This window comes from Oculina patagonica, chromosome 1, assembly GCF_052425735.1.
Source record: "Oculina patagonica isolate OP01 chromosome 1, crgOcupat, whole genome shotgun sequence".
In the NCBI taxonomy this organism is placed as follows: domain Eukaryota; kingdom Metazoa; phylum Cnidaria; class Anthozoa; order Scleractinia; family Oculinidae; genus Oculina; species Oculina patagonica.
Window position 1 is genome coordinate 33889365 of NC_135758.1, and position 25539 is coordinate 33914903.

At 38.2% G+C, this 25539-nt stretch overlaps 1 protein-coding gene across 1 annotated transcript in view; it reads left to right on the plus strand.

The window, feature by feature from the left end:
• Positions 1–25539, plus strand: part of LOC144665910 (uncharacterized) — an 86094-nt gene that overhangs the window by 34661 nt on the left and 25894 nt on the right. The gene's annotated exons all lie outside the window — the stretch shown is intronic.

The following is a 25539-nucleotide window of genomic DNA, read 5'->3' on the forward strand; positions in this document are numbered from 1 at the left end:
GTTGATTGCGTGACAGACCGACTTGTGAATTTTATCTCAAATTTCATGTCTCAAATTTCACTCTGACTCAGATCATATTGCGATCGTCATGGCTTCGTTTATGTGCTTTCAAGAAGGACCTGACATTCAGGGGCCATAGGATTTGTATTGAGTCATCTATAAATGATCCAATACGCCACAAATCGCCATGGCTTTAATTTTCCACCGTTTTTAATTTTGAAAATCTGAAATCGAAAAATTAGCCTTTAATACCGACTTACCGTTAATAATCTTATAAACGCCAGAGCTTTTTAATTTAATTAAGGGGTACATGCGGAAGTGTTAAATAAATATGAGGCGTTTAGTAGAAAAGGGGCATTCACTTCAGCAGGAGCCCATGATTTTACTCTAACTGTAACGAAACAAATAGACAAACAAGTATGTAAATATGACGCGTAGTTTGCTCCCGGATAAAGATAGGAAACAGATTTTGTGAGTAGGAGACTACTCTAATCTTTTCTAATGCAAAGCCTAAAGATGTCGTTCACAGATTGTTCGATATCGATGTCTTCATCGTCATCGCATCGGGGTTAACCATGTTGGCTAGCTAGTCCGAGTGAATCAATTAACTAACTAAAGAAAATTGCGTGTTTTTTACTCCATGAAACGTTAACTTGAATTTTGAGGCGAATATATTTTTTCTTTTTTTTATTGAGGAGGGGTGGGGAGGGGGGGCTGATGGGGGGGAGCAGGGGTGTCTATTAGACACAGGACGTTTATTAGTGGAGGCCTCTAATACAAACTTTACACCTCAGGGGGGGGGCGTTTATTTGAGAGTGGGGCGTTTATTAGATCATTTACAGTATTTCACTCATTTACATTTATTCTAAGGATTGCCTACAGGAAAGATGAAATAGAACAAAAGAGTATGATTATGAGTGTCATTGAAAACGAACTTTCAACAACCTGGTCAAGGTAAAGACGAATCATGAGTTGTAAAAAGGCACGCTGATCTACACTTATACAAATATTTAATTCCGTCGATACGTCGGTCCGTCATTCTAGCTTTAAATTAGGAAATCAGTAGGAGCACTATCAGAGATACAGGTGACTCCAAATTTGTTGAAATTGTTCTGGATCCTTGTTCCCAGGGTCTTCGTTCCCCTAAACCAGCGGTTGATAAACGAGTTTAGATATTAAATTTCGTTTCCAGAACTTGCGCATTTTCCGCCAGCCTTGACCGAACTGGGCCGTCCTATGCCCTCTGGGCCATTTATGGTTCCGGTTTAATTGTGCGCATGCACCGGAGACTTGAGATGGAATGATCCGTTCTCGCTCCCAAATCTACGATCCTTCTGTTCTGCGCCAGGGATCGAGACCTCTGCCGTTAATGTCTGTTAAGCTACGCAACGAATTGAAGGCGGGGTTTGGCTGGGAATGAAAAGGGATGAGGCACCAGCGGAGTAGCCCCGAGGCGAAAGCGGAAACCCGACTGAGAGGTAAATGCTTGGACGGTTGCTATAGAAACCGGCTCCACATCGAGGCCCTTTGGGTCACACTAGGGCTTTCCACAAGTTGCTCGGCAACTTTGGCATTTTTTCATGTTTCGAGCAACTTTTTCCCCTTGGAGCAACTTTTTTCCTCTTGAGCAACTTGTTGCATTTTGAGCAATTTCCAGACCGAAGATTTCCGAAGATTATACGAGTGCTGTTCTAAGGCAAAACGAACGTTTCCGAAGACTTACGAAGTTTGCCGAAGATTTTCGAAGGACATCTGCAGACGTTTCAACATTCGGCTCATTCTGCATTAAAACATTACAAAACTCGTCAGCAAACATGACGTCATCGATATCTTCACGATTTTTCCCAGTTAAAGGAATCCTTGTTACTTAACAAAATAATATTCCCTTTAATATGTTATTTAGATACTTTTGCTGTAAAATTGCTTAAAACTGCTTTGAAGATCTTACTCTCAAAGGGAAATTAGCATATCTTTAGAAAAAATTCTTTTGGTAAGAAGTAGCGTTTTGGATTTTTTGGAGCAACTTTCGAGCAACCTTTATTATCTGAAGCAACGTTTTTGGATTTTTGGAGCAACTTTTTAAGATATTACGGGCAACTTTTTGGGAAATCTCGAGCAACTTGTGGAAAGCCAGTGGAGAGCACGGATGAAAGAAAGAAGGATATAGTGAAGGCTAGAGCAACGAAAAAGAAACTACTTGCAGCAAGCGAGCAGAATGCAAATATACGCGTCAGCATGACGACATGTCGACAGCGCACGAAAGACATGATCCACGAGGGCGAGGCTGCACCAGGCACGAACTCAAACCAGTTTAAATTCGTGCGACTGATCGCAGTGACAAAATGAGTGACAGCAGCCTTGTCGCAGCGTGTGTGCACTTCTGCGACAAAATATAAACTAACCAATGAGAGAGCTTCATGTATTGAATTCAAAAACTAGTTTACATTCTCCCTCTTCCAAATTCGCTGCAGGTGCACCGAACAAACGCCTTGTTGCAGGGACTTTTTGAAGTAGTACACACGAAGCGATTTGTCGCAGAGAACCTCACTTAAGATTTATTAGTACTTCATTAGTGTTTTCATTAATTTGAAAGTAATGTTGTGTATAAGCTACTTCAACTTTTCCATATATCACATTGATCTGCAATATGGCATATGCATGAACAGGAGCTAGAGAGATGGTGGATATAACCCCAGTGTATAAGGATTGAGTGAAGTCCAATTGGGTATGTAATTATACGCGTCATTAACAAAATCGAACTGCGCGGTCGTTCGATTTTGTTAACAAGGCCTTTGAAAGACCTTTCAATTGGCATTAAAGGTTTTCAAATCCACACTATAAATCAAACCTTCAGTTAGGGACGCAACATTATTTTTTTGGAGTAGTGGACAAGTAGGGTCAAAAATCCTGAAAAAAATTTGTTTGCAATAGCAAAATGCCCACATAAATTGTTTGAAGACATCAAAAAACATTGTCTGCGGAAAGATGCAGCTGGAAAAATTGTTTGGACAGAGAGCGCCACGGAAAGAAATCGTCTGTACTGTACTATACTACGCTTCGAGTAAAAATGTAATTTGTGATGATCTTAAATTAGCATAAATTACTATTTTGCCGGCACGGATCAGAGGGCTGGGTGCGGGTTTGAGGTGCGCAGTGTATAGTGGGATTTGAGTTTAAATAGGTGGCCGTTAGAAAGGTGAGACATTCTACGGTCAGCCTTCGTCACGTTTTGGTCAATGTTTGGTTTTCCACCGGACAAAACTAAAGTCAGAGAAATTATTCCTCGGAACAATCGTGAGCTTCTTGGTCAGATAAAGAATCTTGTCGCGACTATAATTTCAGTTCTACCAATATTTTGTCTTGGTTCTACGAGTTTGAGCGATGAGGTGCCGCTGATCGCATGAGCAGATGCGGGATGTTGAAAGAAGCGTTTTGCTCCTCCTTTCGTTCAATAACAAGAGTAATGAAGATCAGTTTAGAGCTAACAAATCGGTCCTAGAAGCAATTGAAGACGATATCGTCTTTGTCGTAAAGACTTTGACAAATCCAAGAAAGCGTTTTATCGGGGAATGTCTTTTTAGTCACCGTTCTGCTTTGGAATGCAAACATCACGACGTGGCGGATGTCGGACGAAGACGATGAGAAGAAGAGACTCCTTTCTTGTGCTGGTCCTGCCGACTTACGGTCAGAGTGGCTAGGCAACAACGCCCAGGATCAAGGTGTAGTTTGTTCCATTTTACTTTTGGTTTGATTTCCTTTTGATTTAACAGTTTATTCATGTTTTGTTTAAAGGCAGATTGCGTAGATCACTTCAGTTTTGGAAAGTAATTCCCACGCCTTCTTTCATAATAGGCACTATTAGTCGGGCTTCATGTTGCCACTACTTATAATTCCACGGCTTTTTGTTACAACGAACAATTAATCACTAATTTATTGGTGCTGAAAATTTATCTGTCTTTGTTCAGATCACTATAACGGGCTTATTAGTTTTGAATGTATCACTTTATTTTCTACACCTTCTATCTGTTCCTATTTTGATTCCTTGTTATTGCGTTTATTGTTTTATCTTGATCTCGGTAGCTTTTTCCCCATACATTATATTGTTGCTACGGGCTATAAGGTTTCCCGTTAGTCTCCTATGCATTTTGCGTCCTAAAGTATTAGTACTTTGCTTTATGGCTTTTTAGCCTTCGGCTTGAAGAGCACGTGCCCTTGAGGGGTCTATGATATGAGACTGTTTATGTTTAAGATTTGAATACAGTGCCCTTGATGGGTCTATGATATGAGATTGTTTATGTTTAAGATTTGAATACAGTGCCCTTGATGGGTCTATGATACGAGATTATTTATGTCGAAGATTTGAATACAGTGCCCTTGAGATTGCATAGAAGAGCCAATATTGTTGGAATGCAAATAAACCATTATTATTATTATTATTATTATTATTATTGTTTATGATGAAGATTTGTCTTGATTACAGTGCCCTTGAGGGGTCTATGATATGAGATTGTTTGTGTTGAAGATATGAATACAGTGCCCTTGAGGGGTCTTTGATATGAGATTGTTTATGTTGAAAATTTGAATACAGTGCCCTTGAGTTTGCATAGAAGAGCCAAAGGCAATATTGTTGGAATGCAAATAAACCATCATTATTATTATTATTATTACCAAAAATAAGTCGTATTTGTAATGTATGCTCAAATTTAAGTCAGAATGTATTTTTAGCCATTGTAAATATTTTAGAAATAGACAAAAAAAAAATTATTACTATTATTATTATTATTGTTGTTGTTGTTTTTGTTGAAGATGTGATTACACTGCCCTTGAGGGGTCTATGATATGAGATTATTTATGTTGAAGATTTGAATACAGTGCCTTTGAGGGGTCTATGATATGAGATTGTTTATGTTGAAGATTTGAATACAGTGCCCTTGAGGGGTCTATGTTAGATGATTGATAATGTTGAAGATTTATTATCACTCCCCTTTAGGGGTCTGATATGAGACTGTCAATGTCAAGTATTTATATATTTTCATAGTGCCCTTTAGTGGTGTATAGAGTACATGTATGTTTCTTGTCGTTTTGTTTCTTTCTGGAGTAAGCGTTCATAAATATTGAATTGCGTTTCTCTGGAAGTTGCTTGTCTTGTCTCTCTTTTGTTCAAGTACCATGCGCCTTATTTCCTAGCCGGGGTTTAGTTGTAATGTCTTATATTCTTCCCGTTTTGTTTGTTTTCACATATTCCTTTATTATCACTTTGTTTCGTTTTTTCTTTAGACATTTCTGGCACGAGGTTATAGTCTTCACCTACATGTGATACAGGAGAGGTGTCTTTATTATTATTAAAAAAAAAAAAAAGAATAAAGAAAATGAAATTTACAGCTCTTGTTTTTGAGTGCTTCAGCGATTTCTCTTAGTTTCACAAGAGTTTTCAACAGATGGAGATCTACAGATGGAGATCTTTTGCCTTAACTGTGTTGAGTACCGGTCCCATCCCTGTAAAGCCCATCAATTGTGCCTCGTTCATGCAGTTAATGCTGTATTCGAGCACATCAGTGTTTTCTATCAGTTGCGCATTGCATGGTTTCAAGTCGCTGCACGATCTGGCAAGCTTGAGTGTCCCAATTATCCTTCACTGTTATAGCAGTTAAAGAAAGTACGGTCCATCAGCTAATCACTGAAAGGAATGCCCAGAATCAAGGTGTAGTTTGTTCTGTTTTGCGTTTGCTTTCAGTTTTGATCCTAGTTATCCTTTGGTTTTTTCATACTAGTCGCGTTTAGCGCTTTTCATCTTATTTTACATTAATTCAATTGTTTTTGTATTTTATTTCCTAGATCATGAGTCTGAAGCTTTGCCATTACCATTTATTGATCCCTCTTTTCGTTTACTTGTTCTGTTGGTGTATTGTGATATTAAATCTGGCGTCAAGTAAAAAGATTGTGTTTAATTATCACTTCAGTATTTTGGAAAGTTTTTGGTGCGCCTTGTTTCATATTAGGCACAATAAGTAGGGGTTCAAGTTGCCACTACTTTTAATTCTGGGGTTTTTGTTACAAGAAACGTTGTCAGATTTACCGGTAGTGATGCTGGAATCTGTTTTTGCTAAGATCGCTTTTAGGAGCAATGTTAGTTTTAGTGTTGCTCGGATCTGTCTTTGCTGAGATCGCTATTACGAGTTTTTTTAGTTTGCAATGTTTCGTTTTATTTTCAACACCTCCTACGATATTTAATCCTTTATCTATTTTAAAATTTGAGGTAAAGCGTTTGTATTATTGATCTTGATCTTTGTAGCTTTACGCAATAATTTTAGTATTCTTACAAGCCAAGGTTTCGCGTTGGTTTCCAATGCATTTCGCGTCCCACAATGTTAGTACATTGCTATTTGGCTTTCAAGCCTTCTTCTTGAAGATGACGTGGCCCTTGACATGTGCCGTTTACGGATCTATAATATCAGTTTGTAATTTTCGATGATTTGTTTAACAGTGCCTTTGATGGGTCTATGATATAAGATTCTTAATGTTGAAGATTTGCATACAGTGCCCTTGAGCGGTCTGTCATACAAGTGTGCTTATTTTGAAGATTTGTAAACACTGCCCTTGAAGGGGCTGATATGAAACTGTTGATGTTGAACAATTGTATATCAGATAGTACCTTTGAGTGGTATATAGAGTATGTTAGTTGTAGTTTTGTTTCTTTCTGGATAAAGCGTTCATAAATATTTTATTGTGTTTCTTTGGAAGTTGCTTGTCTGTTAGCTTGCTTAGTTTCTGTTTTGTTAAGGCAGGTTGGGGTTCTTTTTAATTTCGTATATATTTCCCCTCTTCTTTGTTGTCACATATTGTTTTATTTTCACTTGCTTTTTTCGTTTTTTCTGCAGACATTTTTGACACGAGGTTCTGGACTTCATGTACCTGTAACACGGGAGAGGTGTCTTTAATAATGGAGAAAATGAAATTTACAGCTCTTGTTTCCAGAACTTCCGGGACTTAGTTACGCAAGAGTTTTCAACAGATGGAGATCCTTTTATGACTTTTATACAACTGTGTTGGCTACCAATCTCATCCCTGTGAAGCACATCAATTGTACATTGATCTGCAGTATCTGCTGGATTCAAGCAAAATAATCAGTTTCCTTTATCAATTGCGCTTTCCATGGTTTCAAGTGGCTGCACGATCTGTGAACTACCCACTCAGATGATGGTCTCTTTCAAGGAATTTCCGCTAACATGGCCCTTTGGCCTCAACCTCTGTTGTGAACAATTAGTTACATTCTGTTGACACTCTCTAGCAAGTAGATGAGAAGTTCAAAATTATAATCACTTTCCTCTAGCCCTTTCTTTTTATCTCTATATGTTGGCTTGGCTGGCCAACGCACCCAATTTAATCAATGTCTTGTGCGTCCGGATGTGTAGTGGAGGCAAAATATGTAATTTGTGATGATCTTAAATTAGCATAAATTACTATTTTGCCGGCACGGATCAGAGGGCTGGGTGCGGGTTTGAGGTGCGCAGTGTATAGTGGGATTTGAGTTTAAATAGGTGGCCGTTAGAAAGGTGAGACATTCTACGGTCAGCCTTCGTCACGTTTTGGTCAATGTTTGGTTATATTTGTTTTTTCTATGTCATCAGTGGATGCAGGATTACGCTTCGTTTTGTTTAAATATTTAGTTCTGCTATTATAATTGTATCACTGTAAGATCATATATTTCGAATGACGCTTCGTCTTGTTTAAATATTTAGGTTTGCTATCAGAATTGTATCACTGTAAGATCGTATATTTGGAAAAGTATTTCTTTACAGTAGTTAGATAAGAATACCGTAAACCCCCAAGGGTTGCGCCACTGCCTTGGTCGGGGCCACACGTTCCCCGTTTTCTCCACTTGCTGGTTTTTAGGGGTTTTCGTGTCCGGCTTTGGTACACTTAGTATTTGTCTTTTATTCATACCTTGTATTATATGTTGAGATGGAATAAACGGGACGATGGCTTGGCTGGCCAACGCACCCAATTTAATCAATGTCTTGTGCGTCCGGATGTGTAGTGGAGGCAAAATCAATGCAATGGCACTGAGGCAAGTCTTGAGAGACTGGGTACTAGTCCAAAACAACATGGCGCCCGGGTGAAAAGTAACTTACCAGGCTTATGAAAATGTGAAGTACTGAGGCCATCGCTTACGAGAAAAGTGGAAACTAAATCCTTGCAGAATTGTTTGTGAACATTATAACTACCAGGTAGACAGGAGTGAGCGACGTTTTCTCTTTCCAATCTGCACGTGAAGATACGCTTGAATTCGATCGATGATGAACATGTCAACTGGCTTGTTTACCTTTTCTCACGCCGTAAGTCTGTATTTATGGGCACTAAATAGCCGGATAATTAACATCACGAACCACTTTAGATGCTAAAAGGTTTATTGGATTTATGTAAGCGGTATTTCTCACATCCTCAGCCGACCTATCCATCATGTTATGAAACTCGTTCTAAAACTTTCAGAACTTTGTTTTTGTTTTGCTCACATGTACCACATTTTTGTACGCTAAAATCATACGTCCCGATTGAACTTAACATACTTTTTTTGACTTTAATTTATTATTTAGTAAATGTTTTACAAAATAATGGCTATTGGAACCATCAGAATAACGCCGCATCGGCGATATTTAAACGTAATTTTACCCTAAAATCTCTAGTGTCACACATTGCCCGAAATACCTTATTTTTAAAATAGGTTTACTACCAAACCAGAGAGCGATGAAAAAAATTGATGATATCATTTAAATTGTACTAGGTGATACTTATTACAGTGGTATTTTTATATGGAAAGCTTCAATTCTTGCAGAGATATTTTGGTCGAAAGATGGGTCAAAATTTGGGTATTTTTTGGCTCAAAACCGAACATGGGCACGTTGACCACGATATCTTCCACACGTTAAAGAATTTTGCGATAATATTCTACCTAGAGCATAATCATCTCAATATGTAACCCCATGCAAAATATAAAGGAAATCTGAGAGGGTCGATGTAGACTCAAATTTTAATATTGCATGGATTTCATATGGACCCTCTCTTAATTAACTATTACAACATTCATTTTTAAAAAAGTTTCCCAAGCCGACTAAGCTAACTTAACGTCGAGTGTATCTTTCAGTACAAAACATGCCGTTATGACGCCGGAAATCCAGCTCACGCATACTATACCCCGTGACTCGCGCAAACCTCCGACTTACGTGCTACTACAGTCATTCCTTTCTAAACATTATTTTTGACCACCACCGTACCTTTCTACCCAAAAAACTCATGAAACCGCCCGGTTTTAACCTGTTTTAACCTTTCAAAAATTAGAGCGTTCGAAACTAAATAAGATCCGTAATCACAAACAACATACAGCCGCTTACCAGCACTCTTTAAAACTCCTGAAACCCTTCAAAATCAGGCAAAATAAATCTTTGAAATAACCTTTATCAATGTTTCTTATTTTTTATTCAGTTCTATAAAATGCCTTTCGTACACTACTGTCAAACAAAAATTTCAATTTCCTCAAAGTTTCAAGACAAAAGAATAACAAATATTTCGTGCACAATGTAATTTGATTAAGCCAATATTATCACGTCTAAAAATACTTCAAGCAATTCAGTGAAAACCCGTTTTTTTTTCGTATCAACGAAAACCACTTTCGAATAATCAATACATGAAAATAACAATAAGATCAAAAGGAAGAAAGGAACCTTTCTAATTATTTGAAGACTTTCAAAGCCGTGATATTATGCATCCAATCCGCGATAAAATTTAATTACAACAAAATCCAAGTTCTCATTTTGAAGTCCATTTTTTTCAGTTGATACCTTTATCCAACTTGTGAAAAATTCCATTCAAGTTCCTATTAATACTGTACATTCCCAATGTTTTGCTCAGGTCTTCAGAAGCGTCTTACTAACCAAATCTAAAATAATTCCAAAACATGCTGTACAAACATTCTACTCTTTGTGACAAACGACTTGACGACCAATTGTTCAGAAATGAAAATCGACACAGTTCTTCCTAAATAAAAAAAAGTTTTACGGCGGAGCCAGGCTCAAAAAATATACCGCAAGATCACACCCCCATTCATAGTCAGAAACCAGCAAACCATCTAGTTTGCTAAAAAAAAAACACTGCGTGACATCAATGACGTTACCTTTTTCATTTACAAAAATAACTTTAACTTGTCAAAGTAAGTGCAATTTCACAATGGTGAATATCAGTACAGTATGGGGCCCAGTTCTCGGCCGGGTCCAGTTCTCGGCCACTTTGTGTTTAACGCGTTTTTTCACACTCCAGTTGAATTAAAAGAAAAAGGTATTTCCTTCAAACGATAGACTGATTCATGTGCTTTAAGTATCTTGAGTTTGATCGTTCAATTCGATATAGAAAGCTCACACGTCGAGTTTACGCGGAGGTAGGTGAATTTGCATTCCCGAAAAATTTGTTTGTTTACGGCTCCTTAAAATTCATGGATGTAGTTAAATTCGTATTTTATCCAAAAGCCCCCACCATACGAGCTAATTTTTGGCATGTGAAACGTAGAATAATTCAGCTTTCTGCTTTAGTTAACTTTTCGTTGAACCGTTGTATTTTTTGGTCTTAATTTACTTCGAAATTTTTTTCTTGCGACGTTTGCGTATTTGCCAGTTCTCGGCCATCCTGCTCGCTATCACAGCTTAGCGCTTGGTTTTTAATATAATTTCATCTGCTGCTGCCAGAATGAAAGAAATAAATGTTTTAAAAATAAAGTTCAATCTTATCTCTAAGTTTTGAGCTGACTCTTGTCTTGTCTATTATTTCTACAACACCTAAATCTTTCAAGACCTTTTCACTGCAAAATAAACCATCTAAATGCACGGGTCACACAATGCGGTTTTGCCAGAACCTGCACATAGGCAACTAGGCGCGTTAAAATCCTTCTTTTCTAAAGTAAAACAAAGCCTCATAAAAATAATTTGGGATCGATATAACATAAATAGGTTTACAGAGTGATTTTATGACTGTGAAAATTAATTTGAGCATTTTTTTTACAGATAATTACGCACAAGCTTTTTAGTGGCCGAGAACTGGTCCAAGGTGGCCGAGAACTGGGCCCACAAATGGAGCTTTTATTTTTATTATTGCTCGGGCAAATTAATTTTTGACCGGTCGATAGCTTTACACCAAAAAGCTGAATAATGTAGCTAGCTCTGGGAGAAATTTCAAGTTCCTGCGGTTCTTCTGAGGTAAGAAATACAAGTTTACGTCAAAAGTGGCCGAGAACTGGGCCCCATACTGTACTTTGCCCCGTAAGCTTTTTTCTCTGTCCTTCCGCCGAAGCAAAAAAACACAACCTGATTACACATTAACCCAAAAGTCGACCAAGTGTGCCTGCAACGATTTCCTGTCAAAACTAAAATGAAAACCATTGCGGTATGCGTCACCCGTAGCGGTTTTGTAGCAACCCCAAGCTATCCCCGTCTTTTTGGCCGCGCCAGGAGACTACGCTCTAGGACGACCAAAGGGTAAACTATAAATCGGCCACGCCCGATTAATAAAAGCCGTTAAAAAACAACATAATCGGACAAAGATTTATCCTGGTTTGTAAATACAACCGTAGTCATGATAAATTTTGAAGAAAAACTACAAATGCGAAGTAAACTCATATTTCTCTTTCCTGCAGTGTAGTTTTTAAATCGCAACAAACAAATTGCGAGTACCTGTTTACGACTAAACTGATCAATAACACGGTGTCCCGCTTCTTTTCACGAAGCATTTTAAGTACTATTTGGACATCAACTGTAATGCGGAGCTCAACACCGACGAGACGGTCTGAATGGGGGTGCCTTGATAACACTAAACTCTTAATTTTTTGGCCCTGTAACATGAAACAGTTACATTTTACGCATTTTAGCACTAACAGTAAAAAATTGACTGTAACAGTAAATTTTATCCAGAAAGAAACAAAAGCGGCTCCAAGAAAAAGCCAATATTATTTTGTTTCGTATAACAAGAAGTTTTCAGCCATTTTCCGACGATGTCCGATCATTTGGGAAGATTTCCTAAGACTATCAAAGTTATCCGGAGACTACCGAAGATGTCCGAGGACTACCGAAAATTTCCAAGGAGATATCCGAAAAATTTCTCTAAGTTCACGAGTGACTTTATTACCGCTTTTCGAAGGGCAGATAAGAATTTGCAATGCAAAAAGACTATGGGTTTTTCACGAAAAACCCTCCAAACACTAAATATTATTTTCTCCGGAAACAGTAAACATTAAAAAATTGGCCAATGTAACATCAAACATTAAAAATGATGGGCAAATAACACTAAACACTTAACCCCATTCAGACCCTCCGACGAGGATCTAACGAAATCAAGGACTAAGCAGCAACAGCAGACGTTAATGAATACTCCGATCCGTGGTAAACAAAACAACTTAAAGCCGAAGGGAAACAAAGCGAACCAAATCCTGAAATGCCTGTACAACCCTTTTCCAAGTCTTTATGTGGTTTCATAGATTAAGACCTAATGTTGTTTTTAACATCCAAAATCCTTCTTGGTCCAAAATTAATTAACCCAATTGTGAATTTCGGCTCAGAAGAAACTTTGCTAACGTGTTCAATCAGGTTATCAGTCTTCGCTGAGAGACAAGCACGACTAGCCGAAACGTCGTGCAAATTCTATTTTGTTGTCCTTCATAAACGTTTCCATTGAAATTTCTACTAACTGCAATCATGTACGAAGAATTTAGTCGGATTTAAATCACCTCGGAATGGAGCTAAAACTCGGAGATTTGGTTGACAAATTTGACAGAAGTTTAAAAACTTTGTACGTACATCGCAGTTCGAATGCACTTTACTGGCTTCCCAAACAAATTACGAACTATCATTGGCTTTTCAAAATGCGCGCGAAACGGGCCGCCGCGTCTGCATCCACGAAAAAAAAAAAAAAAATTCAGCAAGTCAAGGACTCTGACAACTGGCAGCTGAAGAGTTGGTCGAAGTTGGCTGCTAAACTGACTGTTCTTTATTTCTAAATATAGATATAGTAAGCAATGTTTGGCACTGTCCTAGTGGTAGCAGCACGGTGCATTGGTGAACAAGGATAATAATAATTTTAGTATTTCCTCCGTTTAGGGATCATTGTTTAGCAGCAGTGAATGTTTGATCTTTTGTAAGGGTTCTTTTCAGTTATACCCATACCACAGGAGAGAACTTAACCGAACGGTTTGTTATGTTTTAAGTTTATATCATTCGACTGGTAATGGTATAAAATGTATTTACCTCTAACTTTAGCATCAGAACTATCTGCAAAAGCGGAAAGATCTTTCTTTTCTATTTGTTTTACAAATAGTGTGTGACCAACTCCCTGACACCACACTTTACAAAATGCGAGGCAATGCTGTTACATAGAGGTTCTTTTATTGGATCATACCCCCTCATTACAATTGGCTCGACTACAATCTCATGGGTCTAAGAAACAAAACGGTTGGGTGTCAGTATTGCAAACGTCGGAAAAAATCTATTTATCGTTCGCTAGCATAAATCCAAGTTGTTGTCGGTGTTTGGCTCTGTAAAGCCGGGACGTTAAACACTGTAAAAATTTCTTCCCGAAAGCTAACAAAGAATTGCTTGCCGCGGCCGAGGATGTATGCAGAAGGCTGAACGGCACAAGACGAACGGCTGAACGGCTGATGAAGATTTTTGAACCGCACAAGATGAAAGACTCGAGAGTAAAGCACCCGTTTTTTTTCGCTGCTATATATATCTTCGGAACCTGGGTACAATTCATAGTGACGAGAATTTCCACGGATGTGCCAAGTACTTCTCGTAAGGAGAAGGAGCTTTCGATTTAAAGCACTAAAATTTATTCAGCAGGGTTAATTACAAGTTAATCCATATAGTGAAAATACAATGCGTTACTTAATAAAATATGAGTGAAGTTGACAGTCAATCGTTGTTTTTAGTTGAATTAGAAACGACTGTTGACTTTTTTATTTTTCTTTACAGCGAATACACTGTGTTAACAAGAACTTGTAAATGCGGCTAAATATGATAACAACCTTGATATAAATGCCCAATTATAACTCACTATCGTTATTAACTTAAAGACCAATAACAGAAAACGTTTTACAGCAAATCTGACCGATTTCCCTAAAACTCATTTCATAGAGAAAGTTAACGACTTCCTGTTTTTCCGAGCAACATATTCAATGATGCCATGACTATAATGATGCATAACAGCTGTGTCGAAGGCCCGCTGTAAAAGGTGCTCCTCAGGGAAGCCCCCCTCCACCCCACATTTCAGTGCCGAAAGTATCGCTAGCACAGCATAAAATTGGTTTGTCAAGAAACAAATCGTTTTATCAGGATCGTGCTTGGCGAGATGTATGGTGTAGGACTAGCAACGAAACTCATTTGCCCAAAACGCTACTTGGAGAGGTCCGCAATCTGTGAATTAAGATTGTATTTAACATTACCAGTGTGGCAAAAGGCGACTTCAAAATGCGTCTAAAGAACAACCCAAAAAGCACCATGAAGCAGGATCGTCTGAACTGCCTTGTTATGCATTGTCACAAATCGATTACGGACACACTGGACACTGTTAAAGACATTTTGACCCTTCCCCTCTCGGGGGTGGGGAAGGGTATGCGCTTGGCTTGGAGTACGATAGGCCCCCCCACGTTTCAAAATTCTCCGCCGTCTCTGCTGACAAACTGAAACTACTTAATCATGGACACGGGAAGCATATTTTAGAATTAATTGTGTTTTTGCTTTCATGTTTCCTTTGACCTACAGGATCCACAGCTAAATGACCACAAAAGTTTTAATTGTCAGTTCAAAGGTTAAACGAAAAACAGGAAGATAATTCCTTTCCGCTAAAAACCGCAGTTTATTCGCCTTTATGTTTCCTTCGACTTACAGGATTCACGCCTTATAAACACCCACAAAAGTTTATTACTTACAAGGTTGAAAGAAAAACAGGAAGATGTATATCCTTTCCGCTACAAACCGCATTATGACTTCAAGCGCTTTTATGTTTCCTTTGACTTACAGGATTTACACCAAATAAACTCCCAAAAATGTTTATTTCTTACAAGGATGAAATCATTATAACCTAATAAGTAATAAACCGGCTCGGTAGGAGTTTATTAGAAGATAACTTCTTTATTGCTACTAACGTGATGTGTAAGACTATTTTATTGAAAGTTACCCAGCTCGGCGAAATTCAGTCTTTTCTTTCAGATGCTTACAACCGGCTTATTTGTTACCTGCGCGAGGTATCAACTGTGGCGTAAAACAATAAGAAACATGCTTTTCTTCGTTGTTTTATGTAGGTACGCTTAAGGAAAACAACATACAGTCCAACAAGACGCACTGGGGTTCCCACGTTGTAAAATTTTATAATAAACAGGTTATTTTTTTCGTTTTTGACGCCGACCAAAACAACCAGTATGCGTGCCAAACAAGTTTACACACTGGCATTATGTAATTGCCTAATAGTACTAACAACTTTGCAAAAAATAGGTCTGATGTTCATGGACGAAAAACCCGCCAACACCAGAGCTTGCAAATTCCACTGTTCAGGACCGCAGCAGGCCAAAGAACATTTACATACAGAGCCGTAAACCTATGGAACAGCCTTGATATTGAAATCAAAAACGCTAACTCTCTTTACTCTTTTAAATCAAAGCTTAGGGATCATCTTCTTTTAAACTTTTAATCATTATTTTATTTAGTTTTTCAATTTTATTTGTAAATATTAGTGTTAAGTAGATTTATTTTTTATTGTAAATAGTTTCTGAAAAGCCCTATGGGGAGATTACTATTAAATTATTTAATTTAATTTAACCACTTCTTTCACTGAAAAGTTGGCAGGGTTTGCTAATTATTTCAGAAAGCTATAAGCTAGCAAACGATAATTTTAAGAGATTATCCAGCAATGTTTAGAGAAAATGAGCACGTGAATCCTCTATACCTATAACATTGCTTAGTGTCAGCAAAAAAAGCATGTTGTCAAATAATTAAGCTTGTCTTTATTGCAACTTGAAAGCGTTATTACAATCATTGCCTATCGATATATGTATACTCGGCTTACACACAACAGTTTGCACTCAACTTAGTTATCAGCGACTGAGAAATCAATAAAAAACAATTTAGGTTCTCCATTATAACACAGACTATCATTGCTTACATGCAGATGTGAAAACATTATGACTCGAAGTATGGAGATTCGTAAAACAAATTAAGTAAGTCTTAATTCCACTTTCTTAACGGTTCAAGTTTTTAACAAAAAATGTTTTGGCACAAATAGTTTATTAATTAACTCACATAAGTAAACTGTATTTAATACCATTACATTACCATTAAGTTCCAATCGAAAGTCATTTGTTTTGTTTTTGTAATACACGTGAACAGTCAATCTGAGCTTAAGTTTTCAACTTATTAATGATAATTTCTTTTTGATTTCTTCGAAAAAGTCACATATACATGGCGATATTGTCAGTAGCTAGGAAGCATGCGTGCGTAAAATCTAAAGCGATTGTTTGTTTCATCATCAGTTATGAAGACACTGCACTCAGGTTATAATAACTAAACAAGCTAGTAACTACGAAAAAAAGCAATTATGGAAATTATCAGAAGAGAAAGTTCGATGTGCACGGAGTCACCTCCACTGTCGACAGCTTCCGTCCTTCCACACACACCCACGTCACAGATCTCCAGACTTGTGCAGCGTCCATTGCTAAACTTCTCCTCCGCTTTAATGTACTCAGGAAACGAGCATCGCCAACGAAACCCGGTGGGAGAATTAACGTCAGGCACACTGGTGTTGTTGGTGAAGGCGCAGAACGAGAACCCGGGTGGGATGACCAAAAACGAGCGGGATTCATATGTGACGATTTTGGCTTTGGTGACGGAATGGGAAACTCCACCTTTTACTTCTGCAGAGCCCTTGGCTGTAAGTGGACCGGCTTTCTTCTCAACCTCCGCTCTCAGTGTTCCTTCAATTGATACAGTTGTTGTTTTCTGATTCACGTTTGAAGTCGACTTTTTCAATTCAAAGACGCAGGCACTGGAGTTTGCTCCAAACTTGGGGCAAAATTCCGTGGTTTCGGGAACTGCACAGTTCTCTCCCGCTTTCTTGGGGCCCGAGAGATCGGCACATTTGTAAATGCTCCACCGAATGGATCCATCATTTTGATACATGACTCGTACCTGATTTGCTGGTTTGTTCCACGCGGTTCGCTCCTCTGATGACCCGCAGTACCATCGGATTTGTGTTTCCGAGTCACTTGGCAGTTTTATCCTCTTCGTTTCACCTTTGTGTACTCTCTGATTTAACACGGTAATGTAATCCGCGCTTCTGCACTTGTCGGACGTGAATTCTACAGCCTCGCAGGTTTCAGCCTTCACAGAAATGCGGCTGAAGCTGGACATTGCTATAACAAAAGTAATAGCAACTGCGTACGCCATGGCTCAGATGGACAAATGAAGGAAAAAAGAAGTGCGAACCAGCTATACAATTGTTCTTGAGCTATCTGCTTTCAGTTAGACTTCAGTTAGAGTGAAGCAACAGTTTTATGCCTGATCAGTTTATATATACACGGGCTGATGCAGAATTAATATCTGAATTCCTTATTTGGTACGCGTGTTAATTATTGCTCTTTGGAGCTATTGGTGCATGTAAAAACAACACAGTGAGCAAAGTCACAATCAAAAACACAGGAAGCACATTCCAGCGTAGTGGGCGGCTGAGGTTTGTTTGTTTCCATGAAACTTACGTACAGGAAATACACACTTTCATACTTGTATGATTACTTCCCTTCAACAAGAAAACAGGAAGAAAATAGGTCAGTTCCACTCCTAAATACCGGGATAATGAAATTATTCAGAAATTTCGCAATTCAGATAAAAAATAGACCGTGTCACAACGACTTCAAATAATATTATTCTGGTTCTTTTTATTTCTCAATACTCGGTAATAGTTTACTCTAGGTAAGTTTCAGAAGTTTGTGATCCACACAAAAATTAAAGTTATGCTTTATGCTTTTACCCTTGGGGACATGGCGTGAATAAGCAAGTATGCTAATAATCTTTGGTCCTTGAATATGCCAAATGTTTTTTTGCCTAGTCACTTCAATTCATAAATTTATGCAGCACAAATTTCATTAAAAATGATCAAATGCACTTTGCATGGATACAAGAAAAGTGTTTCTGAATTTTTTGTAATTACCTTTTATTTAACCTGAATTCAGGGGAACAGTTCACTGAAGTAATAATAAGTCACGTTTGCGATTTAAGACCTAAAACTCGTTCCAACAACGAGTGGTTTGTGGTTTCTTTCGAGCACAATCACTATTATCCGCTTTCATTTTTCGAGCGTCCAATATCAATAAGAAAGACAAACCTTTTGTATCTTAATAGTTATCATGCCATAATTTCCGCCATTGATTATACCTGTGCAATGTTATTCAACAATCCCTTTTGAGGCTGCTACCTTGACGTGGTGGGATGGCTTGCGTGGCTTAATGATCCTTTTGGGCTATGCCGGTGGGAGTTATACTCCTGGCAGGTTCAACCTTGCCGGGCAGGCCATTAGGAGAGGGTCCTGACTAAAACCAGCCTCCTGGCCCTCCAGGTTGGGGGTTAGGCGTGAGGTTGACAACCTCACCCTGTAAAAAAGATCTTGTCACGGAAACACCAACAAGAAATCTTCAAACTTTTGGTCACCAAGGGAACTCAGAGCCTTCACGGGCTAGAATGACCAGCGGCAGTGAAAGCGAACAGGAAGCTATCGCTGCGAGACTGGGAGCCTTGAGCACCAAGACAATGTTATTCAAACTTAGTAAACAAAACTCCAAGAAGTTTGGCCATAGCTTTTATACTTTTATACTTTTTTTTAGTTTCATCGATTATTTGGCTATTTTTTCACCTTGCGTGCTAACGCAATAATACACCAATTAGTCAAAACCAATTAAACATATTGATTGCACTGAACACAAGATATCCTGTGGGCTGCTGTGTTAAAAAGCCCGCCGCAGAGTCAATATCGGCTTTTATTGTTATTGTTGTTGTTAATAGTAGAAGTAGCAGTTAAGTATCGAAGTAGTATGTTATCGGTTAGCTAAACTGTTGGCGCCCTTTCTTAACACATGACCAGTGTATTTTGTTAGAGGTTGACAAAGAAGGTGGTATTCGAAGGAATGACAAAAGTTGCCAAAAAAAATGTTAATAACGGTGAACGTTTTACCTTGTTGAAAACGTTACATAAACAATAACGACCGGAAATGAAAAAAATGCAAAATGCACCACATGCAGTTATATTATACTCTTCCGCCTAGATTTTCCTAGATTTCCTAGCTCCTGTCATGTGCTGAGAATTGGTTTATTTGACCTTTTCGTTTTACGAAAGTTTTCTTTAAACGTACAATCATGAATAAATATACTTTTGACGACGGGAAGTAAGGCACGTCTTCTGCCTCCTTGAACTTTAAACTTAATCACGCACAAGGCGTCAGCTACTTAATTTTATTTACGTAAAGTTTTTAACAACTTTTCTCAAAATTATGTAAGACACCTTCTGAAATGTCATCGCCTCTGCATATATTGCATGCCATTTATTTTTACGAAAGTATTCGTTAAAGTTACAATAATGAATTTTATTTGACGACGGGAGGTAAGGCACGTCTTCCGCCTCACTGAACTTTAAACTTTAAAATTTGAACTTCATTGCTTCTATCTCATAGCACACTTATCATAATATATTGATCTAGAGATCATGTAAAACTAGAAATGTGTTCTTCTTCTTCTTCTTCTTCTTCTTTTCGATCTTCTCCTTATGTTTCCATTTTTGCGGGTTTCTGAGGTTATTGGAATTAGAAAGGGAACTTCTGTGTTATCGGAAGAATGGCTGATTTCCTTCTACAACGATCTATCAACATCGTCAATTCACTTCTCTCAGTTGAAATGCGTAGGCTCGATCAACAAATTTCCAGCGCACGTGACGGAATTTATGCATAAGATAAACCTCTGATTGGGTACTGTAAAAAACATCCGCACGGAAGTCATTTTCAAGCGTTACGAAACAGTGACGTCACACATTTGCTCTTTGCTGATAAATACACCTGCGTTGACTGATTCGCTGCTAGTATCGACACTCTTGTGCACGGAGGAGATAAGGTAAGTTGAATTGCTTGCTATATCAGTAAGTTACTGTCTGGGGTGATTACCGCTTTGCTATGTTCCATAGTTTTGTGTAAAATTATTTAGGCATAGGAGGTGGTCGTGTCAGGTATTTCGGTTCATTTTTCGCGTCTTTTCCTGTAGCCACCAAACATCATCTTTTTGGTTTTGATAATTTTATTTATATTAAGCAACTTTAATTTTGAGGATATAGGAAATTTGATTATTTGGTCGAGCGTAATGAACCATCCTTTGCTAAACGTGGCAGCTCGGAATGCATACAGGGTGTAACCACCTGTGTAGTTTGTATTAAGGGTTTCGAGCAAGTATCGAAATAAAACAAGGTTAGCCAAAAGACTGCAAAACATCATACGTTCCCTTTCGTGTTGTTATTTATTATTCCAATAGTTCGTGCAACACCGTTTATTCAGCCGGGTTTTCATTAAGACGTTAACATTGTAATGTTTAAAATACCGAATTCAAAGCACTCAATAAAGAGCGCAAAAACAAGTATACAAAACGTTTTGAAATAAAATCGGTGAAAAAGATTACAATAACAGATTTTCAATGAAATGAAAATTTGATTTTTTATCGGAATGTGTGGTTTAAATTAGCGGGAAGGCTCAATATCGATTGGCTACAACTAACCAAGAGCACTAAATGGAATTGGCACAAACAAATACAAGGTGACATAAGAAAAATCAAAATCACAGCAACTTTATTCCAAATACGCACTGTAAACATATATCATTCGATCCCCAAAACAAGAAAAACAGAAAAATATACATTTCTGGATAATATCTCGAACTTTACCGATGCGAAAATATGGTGTAACAAGACTTCAAATAATAGTTCTTTGGTTTTGTTATCTTCTATTTCTGTTGTTATCTTTATCTTCTATTTCTCGGTAACAGTTTTAATTTGCAAAATGGTATAAAGATTTAAAATTAATTAAATTCAAATTTCATTTGTGCCAACAGGCACTACAAACAAACAGATATTGTATGGCCTAAAATAAAAAAAGCATGAATAGTTCAATTCACGTTTCAATGGCCTGTTAGGTTTAGATGAAAGTGTTTCAACACAGACTACAAAGTTTCAACAGAGGCTTTCTTAACAATTGGCTAAACATTTGATAAAACGTAACTGAAAAAGGCAAAGATTCAAAAGCATTTGTGCAATTAAATTAAGCCAAGAACTGATAGCGTGTTAGCGTGTTATAAGTGCTTTTGAAATACAATATCTGCTCATATCACTGCGTTGTGAATTTTCTTTGTCCCCAAAAGCCTGACACTACTTTAATAGTTCATGTTTGTTTCTGTACTTGTAGCATTCCTTCAATTTAATATTCAGTCAACCCACGCTTTTCCGCTCTCTTTTTCTGAAGTGGATAACTGGTAGATATCCCGTATGCCCCAAAAGTTCCTTGTATTTTCCATATATGGTCACTAAGAACTACGCCCTGCATTTATTTTTATGTATATATGTATCCCACATTAGTGTTTGAACGCAGTCACATGCAGTTAAATAACTGAACGCAGCCTTTTTTTTTCTTATATTACTTATACAGGAAACATAGCGATCACATCACCGCTGTTCCCTTTGTACTTGTGAACACGATAAAGAGCTATTCGACTGACGAGACATGAAAATGAAACTTCGAGCAGCCCTTGCTACCATTGCAGTCGTGTTGTACATTGCCAGTAACACCTCCCCAGCTTCGGCCTGTGCCTACGTCGACAGCACTACTGACCGATGCAGGAACGCAGACCTCACAGTCCATAATCGCCATTACCGGAAAGGGCAATTTGGTCACATCGACCTGCCATATAGTACCAGGGAGATCTACTGGTATTGTGGTTCTTCCAGAGAGCGCACCGCTTGGGGAGGATTGGCAAACAGGGTGACGTTCTACTTCGGCCACGATGGCGCCATATCCTGGGCGATTTACAAATGCAGCCCGATGAGTGGAAAGTAAAAAAATGTGCCTTTTAGCTGCAGTGTGTTAATGCTACGAGCATATAGTGTTTAATTTGGCCAAGAACGTTTGCATGATATAGGCTGAATTAGTTTTTGGTAGTGGGCTATCTGTAATACCTGTAAAAATGAAATATTGTTTGTACAATGATCGTATGGAGTAAAAAGTCAGAGCAAGATGATGATTGTCAGAGTCGTGCATCGGCTCCAGAGTGTTTGTAATGAGTGATTTAACATTCTACGTGGTTTATCGCTAGTTAAAGCCAATGCAATACGTTTGTTATAAGCAAGGCCAGTTTTGTCACAGAACTAAGTGTGAGATCTAAATAAAGCAGCTATTGGCACAATTTTTGTTGTCTTCATTCGAACGAGTGTACATGAAAGAGTTTAATGTGACTCTGATTTTCCTTTTGAAAGGCTTAAAAAGATTCCTGCTTCATTGTTCTATAATTCTCCGTAAAATTATTGGTGGTCTTGTCAGGTATTTCGGTTCATTTTCGCGTCTTTTCCTGTAATCACCTAACGTCATCTTTTTGGTTTTTATTTTTTATGTTTAGCAACTTTAATTTTGAGGACAAAGCAAATTCGAGCCTTTTGTCGAGCGTAATGCATAGAGGGTGTAACCACCTGCCTGCCAGTGTATAGTTTGTACTAAGGATTGCAAGTTAGTTTCCAAAGAAAAGGAGGTTAGTCGACAGACCGCAAAACATTATGCGCCCCATTTCGTAATTTTATTTATTCATCCAATAGTTCGTTTAACACCGTTTGTCCAGCTGGGATTTCAGGAAGACATAAGAATTAAATACCGAATTCAAAGCACTCATTAAAGAGTGAATAAAGAAATGAAAACCACTTTAACAGATTACAATTACAGATTTTCATTGGAATGAAATTGAATTTTCTTATCGCAATTTATTATCGTTTTTCAAGGCTTAGAACGTTTGGATGGCAGCAAAGGCGCGAGAGGGATAGGATCTAGGACAAGCCCCACTTGCCTCCTTGCTTTCCCAGTTTTCTCGCAGACCCGTTACTGTTATACCATTGTGTGATGAAAACATCTAGCGCATGTTAATGTGGAGCTAAATATACCGAATTTATGTACAAAGCTATTGTAGCCTTCAACACAGACTAGAATATGGGGTCCACAACCAATTATGATCTGCAGGAACGAATTTTGCCACGTCATGTACTAAAGTCCATATCGATTTTCCGCTTAGCTATATCACTGGAAAATAACCTAAACAGGAAAATAAAATTGAGTAATGGATTTCAGCAAAAGATGGTATAAAAATTAACATGAAGTCAAAAAGTCGAGTTTGCCCAAACAGGGGGATTAAAAAAATCCCTACGGCTTTTATTAAAAGCAAGCGGACAAGAAACTCCAGCGAGAGTTATCCATAACGTTAATTTTGAAAGACGACGAGCTATTACAAACTCTACTTTAAACTCACTGATACAGTGTACATGGTTCCTTACAAAGATCATTTCTCTTTTTATAATTCATTCCTTTGAGTACACTTTGAACGCAGGCTGTAGGTACAATATGCTTTGTTCAAATTCTCTCAAGACTCCAAGTACCCAAGTCTTCTAGTGCAATGCGGACTTGGTCCAAATTGTTCTTGAGCGCAGAAACAAGGTTTAAAAGCGTTTTGAAATGAAAAGAGTGAAACAGATTACAATTACAGATTTTCACTGAAATGAAAAAAATATCGGAATGCGCGGAAAGGCTCAATATCGAATGGCTACAACTAAAACAAGCCAAAAGCACAAACAAGGAATTGATAATATATAGATTTAGGCAAGCCTAAAAGCGGAGCTCCCCATTTATTTATTTATTTTTTACAGGAGTTAAAAATGTTTCCATTCTGCCATGATAGGCCGTGCAGGACAAATTTATAAATCGATCATGGTTAAAATGAATTTCTTACGGTACAACAAAAATAATAATCTCGAGGCAGAATAACTCATGGCCTAAAGAATAGAAAGAAATGTAAATGCTTGCCCATAGGTGCAAGACAAATTTAAATGGATCATGGTTAAAATGAATGTCTTACGGTACAACAAAAATAATAATCTCGAGGCAGAACAACTCACGGCCAGAGAAGTCAATATATTTCTGGGACAGATATTTCCGTCTCACTTTTCTTGTTTGTGTTTGTCTTAACATCGGTGCACTCAAATGGGTTCCTCACGTACGCAAATTTAAAACTTTAATATCTGGGATAGAATCGGTGGTCATTTTTTATTTCTTACCGTGTGCACATATTTGCTTTGCTATATGTTCCACATGCACAATTCTGAGTAAAATTATTTGGACATAGGCGGTGGTCTTCATTTTCATGTCTTTTCTTGTCTTTTCCTCTAATCATTTTTTTTTGTTTTCGTTTTTTTATAATAAGCAACTTAATTAATTTTGAGGACATAGGAAACTTGAGCCTTTGGTCGAGGGTAATTATCCATCCTTTGCAAATTAAAACGTGGCAGCCCGACATGCTCACTGGGTGTAACCACCTGTATAGTTTGTACTATAAAGGATTTTGAGCAAGTATCGAAATAAAACGAGGTTACTCGATATACTTCAAATCATAATGCCCTCCCTTTCGTGATTTTATTTATTCATCCAATAGCTCGTGCAACGAGCACTTTAACAAAGCTTTCGACTGTGGATCCCATGCGATTTTACTGCAAAAGTAAAAGCTTCAATTCGGGGTTCAAGGTCTCATACTATCATGGCTGACGGACTACCTAACTGACCGTACTCAATACGCGATGGTAAACGACCAGCACTCAACTGTGTTAAATGTCACATGTGGCATCCCTCAAGGGTCAGTATTGGGCCCCACGCTGTTCGCCTTGTACACCAACGACCTGCCTAACGCAGTTCCTTCTGGCTCTGTCTTTAGGTACGCGGATGACACCACCGTTTATTGCATCGGTGACACTGTTGATTGCGCCGGCGTTGCTTCTCTAAATAAAGCACTATCTGAGCTGAACAACTGGTGCCAAGAGAACTCTTTAACTCCCCACTCGGCAAAGTGCGAAGAAATGCTTCTGATGAGAAAACTGCATATCGGTCCTCTAAATTCGGTCATTATCGGAGATGATCGAATAGACTGGGTGAAACACATTCGCCTTTTGGGCGTCACTATCGATGACCGGCTGGCCTGATCACATCATCTTACCGATGTAAAAAAGCGTTCTGTGAACAAACTGAAACTCTTAAAGAGGTGTTCGTTCTTAAGGAGAGAAGCCTTCTGGATTTGTATTTTAAGGTCATCCTGCCGGCAGTTCTTTATGGTCTTGTCGTCTGAGGCGGTTATGTTAATGCAGAGCAACTAAATTCTTTGGAAGCGCTCCATTGTAGGGCGGACAGAGTGATGTA